Below are 13,854 nucleotides of genomic sequence, written 5' to 3'. Positions count from 1 at the left end.
TAGAACATCATTTTAGATCCATTACTGAAACACTAAGTCATGAGATGATGTAATATACAACAGATAATTTCCAGTGGAGTCAAACTGTAACAATCACCATCGTGGATGGGTGAGAACAAACATAACATGTGGGTTAGGAAGGGCAGATCTTTATACTAAGAATGGAAGATATTCAAAAGGAAGGAGAAAGCGTGAAGATGAACTTGATCTCATAGTTTTGCTTAAACAGTCCAGAATATGGATAATCATGGTTATTTACCTCTAGCAGTGTAGTATTGACAGGTAATGACTTAGTCATTTTAGAATGATTCTTTCCTATGTGATGTTCTCCCTCACTGCTCTAAGTGCTTTATATATGTTAAATTGTTTAATCCTTACAACCATCCCTAAATTAGATTATTATTCATGTTTTAAAAATGCAGAAATGAAGTCACTGAGTTCAAAGAAAAGACTTGTAATTCACATAGGTGGCATATAGTGAAGCTTTGAATCCAAACCTTACCTCATCTTGCCAACTGCCTGCTTGTACAGCAGTAACTTGTTGCACTCCTTGGGTACTATTCAGTGCCTATTACAAGGAATCTCACTACAAGTCAGGCTGTCTTTTATTTCACTTGCCTTCTCCATGTGCTGTGATTCTTAAACTTAACTGCACTTAAGAATCAAGGAAACTTATAAAGAAATCAGATTCCAGAGTTCCAACCCCAGAAATTCTAATTCTAGAATTCTGAGCATGTCCCATGAATTTTCACACTAAGGAGACTTCCTAGGTAACTCTTAAACAAGTGGTCTGTAGACCACAATTTAAGAATTATCTTAAAAGGTTGGACTAGATTTTGTTTCTGGTCCTTTCCTGTGTATCTTGCTGTAAACAATTGGAACCTGGTGGGTTAAATTCCACAGTTAGTGTTGCATAAGTATGTGTAAGTATGCTTTATGGCTGAAAATGAAATGTGGAGTAATTTTCATGGATTAGTAATATCTTTAAAAAGCACTCCTATTTCTATTAGACACTTTTATTACATCAATATGTTGTCTGAACGTGGCTCTTTGTAGGGAAATATTAAAAATTTTATATAAAATAGACAGTTCTGCCAGAATTGTGGCATTATACCTTACTCAACAGTTAGCTAATGAGTTTGGAAACTCATTAAAAGAAGCATTACGAACTTACTCTTCTTTTTCTTCACTGTTGACATCAGGGCATGCCCTTAAAACTATAACTGTATTTATACCACATATGGAAACATATATACATTTCATAGATATGAATATATAGGAGCAATCCATTTCTGCTGTGTTGCTTTTTACATTTTGTTTTCAGTTTTCTAACAAAGGTCATCTTTCTATTCAGTTCAGGAATCCAATCTCTGTCTAGTGTTGATATAAGGAAACTTTAGAGTATTTTTAAATATCAGTTATAATCTCTGAATGGAACTCTTGGGTGGTTAATTTCATGTTTCTGAATTTTGGTGGTGGTAGAGGTTTTAAGTGCCAGGCGTGCAGGGATTTGATTCCTGTGTAGAAGGATAAAGCAGGAATCAGATAAGATAGATGCTGGGAAAATTAATTGGCTTTTATAAGTCATTTGTCACAAGGGATAGGGCAGTTCAATGCACAGTGCATAATGTCTGTGGCAAGACCAGGTGTGTATTAGGTTATCTATGCTAACACTTTCATAGCTACTTGAAATCAGGCTGGTACTAGCCAAGCAACAAAAATGTTCAGATGGTTGAAATAAGGTAGGTAATGACATTTTTGATTTAGGTGATCTGTCCATTCAAGGCAAAATGCCACCCAGTGGTAGCCTGATAGGAGAGCCAAGGGCTTGATGGTAAAAATAATGATCAAGAAAAAGTTTGTAGACTATACATACCATGAGAGAACCTAGGGACTCGTTTGCAATATAATTCCAGGTATACAAGTGAAATATTTAGCTTGGTAATAATTGGTGCAGGAATTGGGGTCAACAGTTCTGGACTCTTAGAAGAGGTTCATTGGCAAATATCTATGAGAATCTGGGAAACATTTCACTGGATAGCCTTTGTTCCTTTTTTTAGAAACATCATGACACTCCTACAAATACCTCTCCTAAGTTCTAAAGAGACAAGCAAAAGTATAGAGCATAAACCATAATGACTGAAAAAAATAAAGACAAGGTGAAAGGAAAATAAGGAAGAATAATAAAATAGACTATGAGAGAGAACTAGAGATACAGGCTATACAATTCTCACGGTGTCTGAAGGTGGGACACCAAATCAATTCTGAGTTTCCTAATGAGCCAAAACCAAGAAAGAAATTAGGAAACATTGCAAGATTCAAATTGTCCCAGTGATAAAATATATCAGGTTGAGGGGAGGTTGTGGCCTTGCAGTCTAAGGGAAGTTTCCCCCATAGTTGTTGCAAGGGAGACAGAATGCAACAGTGAGCAAAATGATTTTCTTACAGCAATTTCTTATAGCAATTAGCATTTTTCCATATAGGATACATCATTAAACAAAAGGACAATTTTAAAAAAGTGATTCTTTTATTGTCTGAGAAGGCCTAGACAATATAGTCTGAATTGATTGATTGGATAAATGGAACAAGATGGGCAGAATTGTACCATACATGCAGGAGGCCATGCTCTAAAAGGGCTTCTGAAGGTGCAGCAACCCTGATAAATTCTGGCAAAATCTTTCAGTTTAGTTATTATATGTTAGTGATGGAGGAAAGGTTTATTAGTCTCAAATATTTGCTGAGTGCAGGATAAGGTTTTCATACTTTTATTAAAATAAAGGAGTTTAACTAAGACTCTGTATTGAAGAGATAGCACCCTATAGTTCCAACCAAAGGCAAATTAAAACATTCCTAAAACTAGACTCATTTTTGCATTGGCTCCAGCACTTGAACAAATTAAAGACTAAATCCTCATAGTTTCTACCCTTAGAGCATCTTTGAAACTATTGTAGTTTGGAAAATTTCCCATGCAGAAATAATTAATTGATCATTAGGCCATAAAAAAATCTTAGTCAGGATATCTAACTGTAATTATAGTGGCTGGCCAGTGATACCATAGCTTAAATTACTCCTCAGTAACTAAAGGACGTTTTCTGTCAATTCATATGACAAATAGCTGTCAAAATTTATGAGTGTCAGCATTCCTTCTGCTATTAGCTCACCAGGCCTTTTGTCTCTTGAGACCAGTGTGGGTCTATTATATCATATCCCTAGCATTGAGGAGAGCCCTTAATTGTTCTCTTAGGTGTGAGGTAGGAATGCACTGCATGTATTAGATAATCTGCAATATGGCAATGGGGGAGTATACCCTATGTGATGATAATGATATTGTACTAGTGACTTTACTGAACATATACTCTATATACTTGGTACTTGCTAAAACACATTATGCGCCTTATATCATTTAATTTTTGACATTTAGTTACTTTTCAGTATAATTGTTTTTAGTTTGTAGCTATGAAAAGGAGTTTAGGGTTTAAAAATCTTATTTACATTTGCACAGCTACAAGGTAGAATGTGGTGCGCCCAGGTGGAAATAGGAGTCTGTATTGTTTTCTATTTGGAAAGAACAATATTTGGCTTTGCATCCTTGCATTTCACCTTCTGACCTACAGGTTATAGATCTCAGAACAGAGTTCAAATTAAGGGACTTTTACTATTCTGCCTAGAAGGAATGTGTTGCCACACGAAAGGCTTAGGGGTGGTCCCTGGATGGGAGACACCCCCCAGATTTCTTGGAAAATAACTATCAAATATTATTATATCCAGCAGAGTAGAGTCAGCTTCGCAAAAAATATTTTCCATGTCATTTAGAATCCTTGATGATTAGTGTATTATTTAGAGATTATAAATAATTTTATAGAACAAGAATTATATTTTATCATTTAAATTAAAATTTTATTTTAATTGTTTTTTTAAATTTTAATTGTTAAAAATATTTGAATTTCTTACTGTGTCTTCAAAGTACTGTTAATTATATCTGACTCTTTTGATGCTGGGGTCTTTGTCAGGTTCATTATTGGTACGCTAGTCTTTCAGTGAGCAATTTTGATTCTCTTTTGAAAATCTTATTCACAAAATAATTTCCATAAAGATATTATGATAAATAAGCAGGAATTACTTGTACATTTTATCTTCATAGTGTGAACGTTGGTATAGTGCAAAATGCTCTGATCTCAAGAAATGCTCTTCATGCACACAAAAATTTAAGGATGAAAAATGTTTGTCTGTATATGCTGTTAAAAATTATTCTCTGTTATTAGTTTCATGCTGTAGAAACAAACCCTGAAGGGTACTGATAAACTGCCTTAAGGCAATTATGCTTTTAGACCATATATCCTAATGCATTTCTAACATGAAATCCTATATTCTTTTTGTTTTATAAGGAAACTGTCCTGGTGTCTGCGAGCTAAGAGTTTAAAAGAACTATATGAAAGGGTTAATCAGGTGAGGGCTTTTGGAAGAGCTAACTTTTATATTAGATTTGTAAGTAATTAATAAAATAGAACATTCCACAAGATACAAAAAATATAGGAAAATGGAGACAGGAATTTAAAACACCAGGATGTTAAGGAGGAGGAACACTGGGTAAATGATACATAAGAAATGAAGAAAGATGAAGGAGGAAGTGAGTAAGAATGCAAGGTCTTGAAGTGAGTAAAAATACAAGGACTGAGACATTTAAATTAGATTCATGGGTGATGTAAAATTATATATTTACAGATTTTTTTTTGCATCAGATGTGGGAAAAACAATGAAAGACTAATTTCATAATTTTGTGTGAGCTATGAATAAGAGGAGCAGAATTTGTTTGGTAAATTTCATATTAAACTCCCTCTATTTGGTACTAATATACAGTGATAAATAAGAGAGAATTCTGTCTTTGACTCAATTTGGTCATAGTCTTAGGAAGGAGTCTGGAATACATGTACTACAAAAATAGGTGCTACAAAACAAAAATAGATTAAAAATGCTTCTGATTGAGGAAGTAAAGACTATTTAATGTAGGTGACTTTTAATCTGGATCTTCAAAGGTTGGTGTCATTCCAATAAGCACAAGAGGAAAGCTATTCCAGGTGGAAAGGCCAGGGCTTCCCAAGGGTAGAGACAGGACCGTTGGTCAGGAAATGAAGGAATATGCCAAGTACTGAGCAGTGTTTTAAGCCCCTTGTAAAATCACTGTCTCTTTAAATTTACATGTAGATCAGCTCTGAGTAAATAAGAAGACCTGATTAAATGTATCAATGATTTTTTCCTACTTGTTTCTTATGTGAGAATTATGATGTGATTGAATAGAATCACAATTCTATTCATAACTGATAGAACTGTGGGGTAGAGTGCCAAAAGGCCGGGGGGGCTGGCATCATAATATCTTCCACATATAGGCAATCAGAAATGTATTCAGTGCCTTCACAGACATCTTCTAATTCCACATTCTCAAAACTTTATAAATTAGTGAGAGAAAATATTCTATTCCTTCATGACAATTTAGATTTACAAACAATTGCCAAGTTTACTTAATTGATAAGTGGTGGAAAGGGATTTGTACCTTCTGATGTCAAGTTTAGTCTGACACACATGCAAAAAGACAGAGATGTAACCATTGTAACAGATTAATACTGTGAGAGGAGAATCAACAAAGAAAGCAGGAAAGAATTTACCTGAAAATCTTTAATTTCCTGGCAAGGGAGGCTTGTAGTTCTTGATTTTTAAGAGACAGCATTCCTCTGTTAGTTGACAGGCTATAAAGAAGCCAACTGGTGAGATATACTATTAAACTGCTATATCTTAATTTGAAATCTGTTGGTCTGGTCATGCCCCATTTACTTGTTATTTGAATGGACAGTGGTAAACCTATCTTCTGTAACAAATAGAAATGAATGAGCTCTTATTAAGGGGATCCATATTCTATCAAGTTCATGTTTACTCATAATTTTATTACAAGGACAAAGGAAAGAGAAGGATCCCTTAAGGAATTACTGTAGGATGTTTAGAAAAGCCAACATGCCCTCAATACAGCATTGCTATCTTCCCTTATACACTCCTTTAAAAAAAAAAAAAAGAAAGAAATTTCAAGTGTTTTACTGATAGCCCCATCAATCTTCACAGTGTTCCTGTAAGTCAGGTAGGTGGTAAGAATTACTATCAAGAGAAGAAGAAATTTAATATGTTTATTTGTTGCAAGAAAAAGACACATGAAGACAGGAAACTTGTAGTAAGGACACTTTAGTTTGAAATATTACACATAATAACAGGGAAATAAAGAATTATTCAAGGGAGAAAAAATTAAATATAACTAATCTTTTGGAATATGGAGTGTTTTCTCATAATAAAAATAGAAAATAAATCATAATGAAGATTAAAAATAGAAAAATTTATGACATTTCAGCTAAATTCAATACACATTTATTGAGTGCCTAGTGAATTTAAACTTTAATCATATTCTGTTTCCATTTATATTGAAGAATGCTGTTTCTTAAGTGCTGAGTATTAAAAATATTTTTTAAATGCTGAAGGTATCTCTTGATAATATAAGCAGTATATGAAAATGAACTTTAATAGTGATTCTAGTTGTGGGTGCTTGTGACGAAGGAGAGACAATAAAAATCCTTAGTAGGACCTTTGCTGAAGTATAGAATACATTATAAATGGGCAAATAAATATAGGTATAATCTCTGTCTTTAAGCACAGAGTATGGAAAAGAGTTAAAGGATAATGATTAGCTTTCATCCTCACCATGGGCAAAATAAAAGGAAAAAAGCTATAAGAAATTTCTAGTTGATAATTAGTAGGATTTCTCAACAATGATCATTGCCTAATGCAGTGGTAGATTGGGCTATTTATGCAGGTTGTAGAACATTTTTAGACAAGAAAAGAGGTGAATATATACAGGCATGTGACTATTAATGTCCCTAGTCTGAGTGTGTGAGTGTATATATATTTTAAGACTGTATTTTTGAGAGATTGCTTAATTCTTTTTATAACATATGGGGGTGAGGAGGAAGTTCAAGGATGGATTGCTAATTTTTTCAGTTTATTTATTGAATTTTTCTGACTCTATAAGTCTAAGAAAATGTTTTCATGTTAAAATTTGCTATTCATAGCAATCAAAATTAGGTCCAAAGCAATTAAGTGAATATGGAAAGATGAATTTCTCAATGTATATATGTACATATTGTGAGATGTCTCCAAATTTTAAGGAAGACTGAGACATCTTTTGTCTACGTCAGAAGTCCAAAGCCACTCAAGCCTACTGGTTCCTGACTGACAGAAGAAAAAGGTCTCCAACTGATAGTGACTTGATCTTTCAGAAGTATCTATCTCTTTCAGAAGCACATAGATTTTAAAAGAGAATTTGGTGATTAAGGCAGTATTTAAATTAAAAGATAGGGGTTCTAAGATTTCAAGAGTGAGACCAGAAAGCATGAGGAAGACATAATAACAGCAGATGTACTTTCAACCATATCATATAGGAGATCACCCATAATAAAGGTGGACATAGGAACAAAAGATAGTAAAATAGTAAATTGATAAAGTGACCAGAGGAAATGACTGGAAAGAGTGAAAGAAATCACAAAAGGATAAGAAAGCTGAGCAGAGAGAGAGAATCTGGTTATGAGTGACGCATGAAGATGGAGAAGGAATAAAAAAAAGATAGAACCCTCCAAAGTTTGTCCTGGTTCTAACGTAGCCAAAGGAAGTGTCTACATGTTGCTAAACAACCAATGAATTTAGTGTAAAACTTAATTAAAATTGATGTTTTACATTTTGCAGACTTAGTCTTAGCTACTTAATTTTTTTATAAAAGTATTTTTATCTCCCCTTCTTCCCTCATCTCTTTTTCCCACTTCTCATTGTATTTATGTATGAATATATGTATGTATCCATCCATCCACCTATCTTCTAGATATTTCAGTATATTTAATTTGATTCTTAGATCAAATCCTTCAAGATGTAACAGGTTAAATAAAGTTTATTGTAGTTGTCATAATATTACAAGCTTTTAAATAACTTGAATATGAACCCAAAATTAGATCAGTGTTTCTCTAGTGTGGTTCAAACCTTGAACAAGTTACACTTTTATTAAAATATAGCTCTATTGATTAAGAATCTTTGGAGATGATTGGGGTAATTATCTATATGTTAGACTCTGTATTTTAAACAAGTTTACATGATGAGTTTTATGCACTTTAACATTTGATAAGTATAACTATAGAGTAAATAAATAGAAACCTAGAAATGATAAACTTTTCTGATTTTGGGTATAAAGGCTTTTTGGAATACTGATGTGAGTGCGTGCTGAGGCCAGAAAATGAAGCTGCGTGGTATTGGAGGAGGACTTCTGAAGAATGCTCTTAGTAGCTAACGACGAGTTAAGGTGAATGTGTAACTGTTTTCTACATTTTTCTTACTGCTATAAAAATAACTGAAATGAAGAATGCTTAACTTCATTCAGCTATAAGCCTTGTAAGAATGTCAATAAAAATTAAAAATTCTATTCCTGTTTTTTTATTTTTCTAGTTTCCCTGGGTGTCTCTCATCACCCTGCCTAACCCTTTTTCTACAAAATTTTTCTTCTTGAAATTTGAGCTCTACGTTTATTACTTTTTCTATTATGCAAAAAGTAACTTTAAAAAATTGTATAAAAGGTTTACACATTTATGTTACAGTTTTGACGATTTTGGAAAAAAGTGGATTGGTTATTGCTACCTCAATGAGGTTACTTTATTAATACTTCAAAGATAATTTTTATGTGATTCACACTGGAGACAAGTTCATTGATTTCTATAATAGAACATAATTATTTTTGGGAAAACATTTAAATTTGCCTGAAAAAAGGCTGTTTTTCATCTAAACTTTTAAAATGGCTTGAATTTATTACATTTTAAAAGTTTAGTGTCTGACCAGGTGATACAGAAATGGCCAACCATTTCTTCCATAAGTTTACTAGTAAATGAAGAGGTTATTTTTGATAAGGACTATAATCTTCTCTTGCATTCAATTGATTAGATTTTTTCTTTCTTTAATTCCTTTAAAGTGATGTGTAAAAAAAAGTACTGAGGACTAAATTATTTCTATTCAGAATGATTTTATTTGTTCATAACTATTCTAGATGAAAGTGAAAAAGTTCAAGAATATATGGAGTTTGCTGCAATATGACATGAGTGTGGTATTTTAGCTATCTAATACAATACAAGGTTATTACTTTGGAAGAAAAATTTCATATCCTTATAGGTCCCCATGATAGTCATTTACACCAATGAAAGAACATAGAACCTAGTTCAGCCTCTTGGTTTGTAATCTGTGAAGTTTCGAGTATATTGTTAGAGTTTAAAAAAAAATGAAACATGAATTATAAAGAAACCATATGAATTGTGATTGAATGCAAAAATTAATTCATTTGGGGGAAGTATATTGCCTCAATCCTATAAGCTAATTGTCCAAATCTTATTAAGACTGAATATATTTCCATCATAGATTTCTTTATTTCTAGATGACTTAGAATAGTTTCATACTGATACAAATTTTAAAAAGAGAATTAAAATAATTACTAGAATACTTCATGTGAGAAAGTGATTCTCCTTAAATTTTAGGTTTAATGAGACTAAAAAAGTTCTTTTTCGGGGCTGGACGCAGTAGCTCACGCCTGTAATCCCAGCACTTTGGGAGGCCAAGGCGGGGGGATCTTGAGGTCTAGAGATAAGGCAACACAGTGAAACCCCGTCTCTACTAAAAATACAAAAATTAGCTGGGTGTGGTAGTATGTGCCTGTATTTCCAGCTACTTGGGAGGCTGAGGCAGGAGAATCACTTGAACTCAGGAGGCAGAGGTCACAGTGAGCCAAGATCACCCAACTGCATTCCAGCCTGGGTGACAGAGCGAGACTCTGTCTCAAAAAAAAAAAAAAAAGTTCTTTTGGGTTAACTCTGAGCCAGTCTTCCCTAATCCACCTACAGTAGTGAACCAAATTTAGTACCTAAGGCAAACACACACACACACACACACACACACACACACACACACACACACACTTTGAAAAAAAAGAAAGGAAGCCTCTGTAAGGGATAGAGGACAGATAGTTACTGGACAGTTACCTATGCTCCCTAGTTCTCCTGTCTCTGTGCTGTGAGACAGATTACTCACAAGTTCCAAGAGTTCTCCTGCACAGATGGGATGGAGCTAACAGGATTTCATAGATCTCCTGAGAACCATTACATGATTGTTTCTTGCCACCAGGGTTCATCCCTGTGCTTCTATCATTCTCTCTTCTACTTTAGCTTATTAATATGGGGTGTTCTCACTATTGCAACTTCCAAAGATTTTATATAAGATATAGGGCTTAATTCTCTCTCTCTGTCTTTTTCATTTTAAAATGTAAAAGGATGTAAAATTGGAGGTTTTAAAAGAGACACCAATATATCAAATACCAATGTTAGTCATGAAACAGATGATATTGTTGGAATTTAAGCAAGACCAGCCTGGACAACAAAGTGAGACCCCATCTCTACAAAAAATAAAAATAGATAAAGTGGATTTTTAAAAATTGCAAAATATCTCTCTTCCCCTGGGATATGTCTTTCTTCATTTTAAGCAAGAAAGGGGGATTCAGGAAGCTTAATTTGGATATCTGCTGACAAATGGGGCTGAAAGGGACATTGGGCTCAGACTACACCTCTACAGGTTGTGAAGGCCAAACCCAAGCAAATGTTATCCCAGAACAGAGTTGGGCAGGCCCAAGGGAGCTTAAGTAGGGCTTTTCCTGATGCTCCCTAATAGGGTAATCTATGGGGCATTCAAAAGACGGTAGAAGTGACTGCAAAATTAATAGAGGCTTAGGAAGGTGTAAAAACCACTGGGAAGGAGTGAATTTGTTTGGGTGAAGGAGCTGCATGTGAGAGTCCACACTAATGCTGGACATCTCTGAAGAACCCCAGAATTCACCGTATCAGATAAAGCCAGCTTTAAATATCTGCTGAATCAAGACTGTGTGAAGTCAATTTAGGGCTGTGTAATCAACAAGCACTGAGGAAACTGTGGGACCTGACTGCGTTTTTGCCAAAAGGAGAGGAAAAACTACCCCCAGATAATACGTTTAGAGGGCATTCGAGGCAAAAAGCGTAATGTGTTTTGATTATATCCCATGAATTCTACTTGGTAAGATACCAGGTGCATAAGTCTTAAGACCTCCTTAAATAACTTAGAGGTTAATTATTATTGGCTCAATTGGTGTAATCTTAATAAGGAAACAAACGGTTAGTAAAATTGGAAATGGAAGGTCTTAATTTTTCAATCAGTACACTTCTTTATCTACTTCATGCAATAAGGTATTACGTTCTAAACACAAATACTTATAGTATGACTTTTTTCGAGATTAGATAATCACAAATCACTGGCATGTGGTCTCACAGTACATTCTTGTTTAATTATGCATAATCAAGTTTTCTTTATTTTATTATAGTGTGGTTTAATATCTCATTTTGGATACTTATAAGAAGAATTTTTTCTAACCTCCCCAAAGCCTTGACTACAGATAGTTGTTTGTAATTACTCCACCTTGCTCTATTTTCAGTCTGGTGGTTTCTGTTGCAATGTTCAGAAACACCTATTATGGATGCTACTAATATCATTCTCTTTTATTATTGTCATCCTTCTTAGACTTCTTTATGTCCCTCATTCATATGGTGGACATTGGTGTCCCTCATTCATGTGGCGTTTTTTTCTTAATATATGAATTCTCCAAAGTTTATTTTTAAATTTTTGTCATGGATATAGTTCATGCACCCAAGTCCTCTTTAACTGCCAGTGCACCTATTTCAACAGCTGCTGTTGATGTTTGCTGCCAGTGCGTCACAACTGGGCAAATATTCTCTAAATATTTTTCTGAATAAGGAGCCAGCTCACCTGGAAGCCATGACCTGCTTCCTTCCCAATGTAGCTTGCAGCTAACATTTCTCTGATGAGAGAAGGGCTCTAAAAGGCTGGCCCGCTTGCTTATGGTGAGGCCAACTCTGTCATATCTTGCTGATTCAGAGATCCTTAGGAAGCTAGGCTTTGTCTAAGACCACATACTTGCTTAGCTCTTGTTCTGCATTACCTTTTCCTCACTGCCCATCTCCTGACCACTCCTTCAATAAATAACTTGAACAAGAATGTCCATCTCAGATACTGTTTTTAGGGAACCCAACATAAGATAGTCATTTGATCTCTCCTTAAAGCTCTCTCTAGGCAATCTCATGCTTCAACAAAAGCTAATATGCTGACTTTCAAACTCTGGAGATCACATTGACTCCAGTGAAGGGTCTCCAGGTTCTTGGAGTCTTGAACAAAGAATTGAACAAAACACACAAACAAAGCAAGGAAGGAATGAAGAGATTCATTGAAAATGAAAGTACACTTCACTGTGTGGGAGTGGGCCCAAGTGCAGGGGCTCAAGGGCCCTGTTGCAGAATTTTTGGGAAGTTAAATACCCTCGAGAGGATTCCATTGGTTACTGGGGTATGCCCTATGTGAATGAAGAGATTGAAGAAAAGAAGGCTGCATTTTGATTCTTTTAATTGTATTGGTTTAGAAATTTCAGAATCATAAATAATTATAAAATTCAATAGTCTTGTGAATATAACATCCTATGGATATATAAAGTTGCAGACAGTGGCATAGATGACAAAATTGGATTGTATGCAGCTCCTGTTGTGGTAGCTTTAACTCTATTTTCCTATCAATGTTCAAGAAAATAAAAGTGATGCTTTTATAGGGAATACTGTGATTCCATTCAAATGTAAACAGGCAGAAATGAGAAGTCAGAGCTAAATTCTGGTGTATACACCTCTATTACTGTACCTACTGCATTTCAATTGTTTGTTTTCTTGTTTACATGTTCTCTACCCCTTAAGGACATTAATTATATTTTTGTTTCATCTTTTCTTCATGAAATCATAGGTACTCAATACATATTGATTTTTAAATAAATGTAAAACTAGAGAAAATGAGGCAGAAAATAGAGTAAGGATTCATATGGTACAAAAGAACCTTTGACCATCAGTTCTTGATGTATTGCCTTTCACTCTGCATGCACCCTTCAATATATTCTGTGTGATGAACAATGAAACTCCCTCACGTATTTTCTTCTGTAAAGTGAATAGGATGTTAAACTTTCTGAGTAGAGAATGCTGAAGAGATATGGGCAGTGGAAGAGGCTGTCTTGCAGATTCCTATACAGACTGTAGGAATATAGGTTTGGTTTTGTGGGTATGAGGATGTCTGGTGGCTCCTACCTCAGCCATGGACCCAAAGCAGGATTCTTCTTTGCCCTTTCAGCCTCAACCTAACTATATCCTTTCCCTAGCTCTCTTGACACAAAAACCTGGGCTGCTACACACCCTGTATGCTCTGAAGGCCTTCTGCTTTAACCAGCACCCAGACTTCATTGTCACCTGTGCTACCAATTACTGATCACCTGCTCCCAAGCCTGCACTCTGGAAGATGCCTATTTTATTCCCAGCCACTCCAAACCAGCTCAGGCATGATTGAAACAATACAGCAAAGTCTGAATGCCTTCCAACTTTGTCCTTCATTGGGTATTCATGCTCAGCCCTAGGGTGCTGTATACAGTTTCTTTATATCTTATATATATTCATGTATTATAGATAATAATTCTTTATAGTAACCTTCCTCCATTTAACTTACCATGTGTTTTCTGTCTCAGACTGATTGTACTCAGACTGCTACAGTTTCTGTGCTACAAAATATCTTCTGCAGGTTGGCATAAGGGGCATGCTTAACACTGGACATTTACATTAGTTTTACAGCAAAATATATTGGAGCCTAAGGAAGTTATAAGTTCTTTCCTTATTTGAT

The 13,854-nt window shown here is 34.8% G+C and overlaps 1 long non-coding RNA gene across 1 annotated transcript in view; it reads right to left on the bottom strand.

Annotated features, from left to right (window-relative positions):
* The window catches only part of LOC118144929 (uncharacterized), a 47,411-nt gene extending 46,752 nt beyond the window's left edge, over positions 1–659 (bottom strand). The window contains exon 1 of the long non-coding RNA XR_004729876.2: positions 503–659. This is a non-coding gene — a long non-coding RNA (uncharacterized LOC118144929). The remainder of the gene's footprint in view (positions 1–502) is intronic.
* Positions 660–13,854: the final 13,195 nt, after the last annotated feature.

Source organism: Callithrix jacchus, chromosome 8, assembly GCF_049354715.1.
Source record: "Callithrix jacchus isolate 240 chromosome 8, calJac240_pri, whole genome shotgun sequence".
Classification (NCBI taxonomy): Eukaryota; Metazoa; Chordata; class Mammalia; order Primates; family Cebidae; genus Callithrix; species Callithrix jacchus.
Note: the sequence above shows the minus strand (reverse complement) of the source record. Positions and strands in the feature narration are given on the sequence as shown.